We start from the raw sequence: 4,373 nt of genomic DNA on the forward strand, positions 1-4,373 counted from the left end.
TGTGTAACTGTTATTTAAATTTATTGCGTAAGTCTTATACAAATTGAATTGTGTAACTGTTATTTAAATTGTATTGTGTAAGTGTTATTTAAATTGTATTGTGTAAGTCTTATTTAAATTGTATTGTGTAAGTGTTTATCAAATTTTATAGTGTCAGTATTATTAAAATTGTATTGTGTGTTATGTAAATTGTATTGTGTAAGTTTTATTTAGTTGTATTGTGTAAGTGTTATAAATACTGTATTGTGTAATATTATTTAAAATTTATTGTGTAATATTATTTTAATTGCATTGTGTAAGGGTTATTAAAATTGTGTTGTGTAAGTATTATTTAAATTGTATTCTGTCAGTGTTATTAAAATTATATTGGTTACGTGTTATTTTAATTGTATTATGTAAGTGTAATTTAAATTGTATTTGTAAGTGTTATTGAAATTGCATTGTCTAAGTGTTATTTAAATTGTATTGTGTTAGTGTTATTAAAATTGTATTGTGTAAGGTTAATTTAAATTCTATTGGATAAATATTATTTAAATTGTATTGTGTAATTATTTAAATTGTATTGTGTAAGTATTATTTAAATCCTATTGTGTAAGTGTTATTTGAATTGCATTGTGTAAGTGTTATTTAAATTGAATTTTATAAGTGTTATGTAAATTGTATTGATTAAGTATTATTTAAATTGTATTGTACAGGTAGTATTTAAATTGTATTATGTAAGTATAATTTTAATTGTACGGTATAAGTATTATTACAAATGTATTGTGTAAGTATTATTTTTTTGTACACAGGAATCTCCACATTATCAAGGCCAAGAGTCCATTCAAGGATAAGGCTTAAAGAGGGTACAGTAGGAATTGGACAATACAGTATAGTAATCATTAGTAATGAAAATTCGGTAAATTTGATAATTTATATGGAACGGTTCATCAAGAACTTATTTACTTGAACACAACCATATTGTAGTCAGCCGGAAAGCAGGAAAACGGAAGACGATTCGACAGGCGTGCAGTTCTAAGAAAGAAGCTTTGTTCATGGAATCTATGTTTAGGTTTAGGCACAGATAAAGAGTGGGGGAAATTATTGATAGTGTTTTCAGCTAGACGAGTGTTTCTTGTGAAAGTTTGGCGAGGGGGGGACCATAGATTGAAGCTCAGTCGAACACTTTCAATGAAAATAACGATAAATCTGAGATAAACTCGCAACATCTCTTCTGTGAGATAGAGGTTGCAGGGAAGAGAAAAGGACATCTCCTACGAGGCTACGAAGTCTATTTTGAACTCTATCAAGGCAGGACAAGTCCTTTCTAGCAGCTCCTGCCCAAATGTGGCAACAGTATTCCATCCTTGAACGTACCTGGCTCTTATATAGATAGAGAATTGCATCTGCAGTGAGATATATACCGGATCGATAGAAAGATCCCACCATTTTTCCAGCGGCCTTGGCAACAGATTTGATGTACGTGTTCCATTTAAGATCAGGAGTAATGGTCAAGCCCAGAAGCTTGTCAAAACTTGAGGCCTCCTGAAGACGAGAGCAATTCATTTCAATTGATGCCAGATGTGGATCAAAATGTTGATGATGTAAAGAGAGAAGCTTGGTTTCAGATGCATTAAAAGTAACCAGTCACTCCTTTCCCCATTGTACTACGTGCTCAAAATCAGAGGAGAGAGAATTGGAGAGAACTTGGTCGTTTACTGTCTTAGATATGCTACCATAAATGGTAGTGTCGTCAGCATAAATGTCTACAAATGATGTAAGGATGTGATTTGGAAGATCATTAATGTAGATCAGGAAAAGAGTTGGGCCCAGGATGGACTCCTGAGGGACACCAGCATTAATACTGTGAGCTTCTGATTTTTGCCCCTCAACTACTACTCTTATGAACCTATCAGAAAGAAATGATTTAATAATTGAGAAGACATTTCCATCTATACCATAGCTGGAGATCTTGTGAAGTAAACCTTTATGCCATACCCTATCAAAGGCCTTAGATATGTCAAGAGCAATTGCCCTAGAAAGGTTGCCTCCGTCGAGAGATTTGCTAATCATATGAGATATAACTGTAAACACATCTGCTGTAGATCTAGCAAAACGGAAATCATACTGAGTGTCACTAAGAAGTTATTTTTGTTGAGATGGTTGAGTACTACTGTATTTTACACAGATTCCAGCAACTTACTCATGACGCACAGGAGACTTATTGGCCTGTACTGAGAGGGGGATGAGCGATCATCTGAATTCTTAAATACAGGGCATACTGATGAAATTTTCCAGGGTGATGGTTAGCTATTCTCCTTAAGACAACGTTTAAACAGTTTTGTAAGTATGGGCGCTAGTTCAGGTTGAAGTTTTTTGAGTACTATAATTGGAATACCGTCAGGGCCAGTTGCTTTACTGGAATCAAGGTTTTTGATTAGCTTAGCAACATCACGTACAGATATACATATATCACATAGCGTTTTTTTCTGATATAGGAGGAAATATTGGGGGTTGGCGGCCTTGGTCGGAAAGGGTAGAATTAGCTGCAAAGTTCTTGGCAAAGAGTTTGGCTTTGTCTGATGCTGAGAGATTACCTCAGGTCCGTTGATGATAGTTGGGATAGAGCACACGCTTCTGTTCAGGATTCTGTTTGCTATTTGCCAAAACTGGTGGGAACCAAGCCGCTGCTCAGCTACTTTGGACAACGGATTGAGCATACAACTCTCTTGCGTTCTTTATTACTTTCTTACAATGGTTGCTGGCAGTCCTGAAAGCGGCTTTAGTTTCCATACATCTATTACTTTGGAAGCAGTGGAAAAAGTGATTTCTGTGCGCAATTGCAGCAGCACATTTTTGAGAGAACCATGGCTGGTTGTTAAGCTTTTGCTAGAACTTTTTCGAGGGTATAAAACGGTCTATACCTACAATAAACCATTCCGTCAAGTCTGATACTATAGAGGACACATCCTTTTTAAACATGGAACGCAGAGGTAGATCCGATATTAATGTGCGGAAGCTATCCCAGTCAGCCTTAGTGTATCGATATACTGTACGATGGAGAGGTACGTCTGGGGACTTATTACATTTCATTTTTATCTTAATTGATACAACAGAGTGGTCGGGAGATCCAAGAGGCGACAGAACAGAAACTGAACATAGTTCAGGGCAAGTTGTGAGAAAAAGGTCTAGTAGGCTTGCATACTGGCCGTCATTGTCGGGCACACGGGTGGGTTCATGAACAATCTGAGTGAGGTCATAAGCAATGGAGAAATCATGACAGAACCTCCCCTCATCATCGGTCTTGCTTGAGTGGGTCAACCATTCCACGTTGTGAAAATTGAAGACTCCACATACGTGAATGTTAGCTGAAGGATAAGCAGATAGGACTTGGTCAATTTTCTCAGATATCCTTTTAAAGATAGTAACTCCGCTGTTATGGGAGTGATAGAAAGTAAATATAAATGCAGTAGTGTGAGCTAAAGCAACCCAGAAGCACATATAGGGTAAGTTAGGATCTTCCCTGGAGATGTCCCTACCACATGGAAAGCCATCTTTAATATAGGCACATATTCCATGCCCATGGCGATCTTGGGGTCAGATTTAGAAGTTAAGTTAGAGTATCCTTTAATTGCGAACTCTTCTAGGGAAATAGCCTGTCCAATGCCAGTTTCGCTTAAAAATAAAAGGTCTGTTTTCGTCTCCTGTAATTGGGTTTCAACCTCTGGAAGGGTAGAACGTAGACCCCTGATGTTGGAGAAGGAGACATGGTAGTAGGGGTCTACGTTGGAAGTTGGAGAACCGGGTTTAATCGTGTATTTTTTCTTGAAATTGTCATGATGAAATTTTGGAATTTGTGGACTAGGTCGTCAGATTTACTTAGAGCAGGACAGAGAGGGGAAACTAAGAGAGAAAAAGAAACGAAGAATTTTTTGTAGCACATGATAAGGTAAAGTCGTAACAATTACCCACTAGTATGGCATCGAGAGGCCCCACCAGAAGCTACTGCATGGTCCAGAATCCATTCACCAAATGGCAATACAGCAGCCCCAGTACTTTGCACCTGCTGATAGGACAGCCTCCTTAGTGGTTAATCCAAGGTTCGGGTCCCTGACTATCAGGCGGATAACGTCAGCCCAGATAAACGTTTACCTCCAGCACCCTTACTAGTGACATGGCTACAAGGATAGACATAGAAACAGAAAATTTCCGCCATCTCTGCCAACTGTTCGCACAAAATACTGCCAACCTAGAAAACAGCTTTTTCTTCACTCTTATTCAGAAAAATCTCCCATTAAAAAAATGAGGACTGAGGGACAAATAAGGAGAAGCGAGAGTAACGGGAGCTGCCAATAACGCATCCACAATGCGTTTTCTACTCTCCATTAAAAAAA

The sequence above is a fragment of the Euprymna scolopes genome, chromosome 15, assembly GCF_053919585.1.
Source record: "Euprymna scolopes isolate OS-2025 chromosome 15, ASM5391958v1, whole genome shotgun sequence".
NCBI lineage: Eukaryota > Metazoa > Mollusca > Cephalopoda > Sepiida > Sepiolidae > Euprymna > Euprymna scolopes.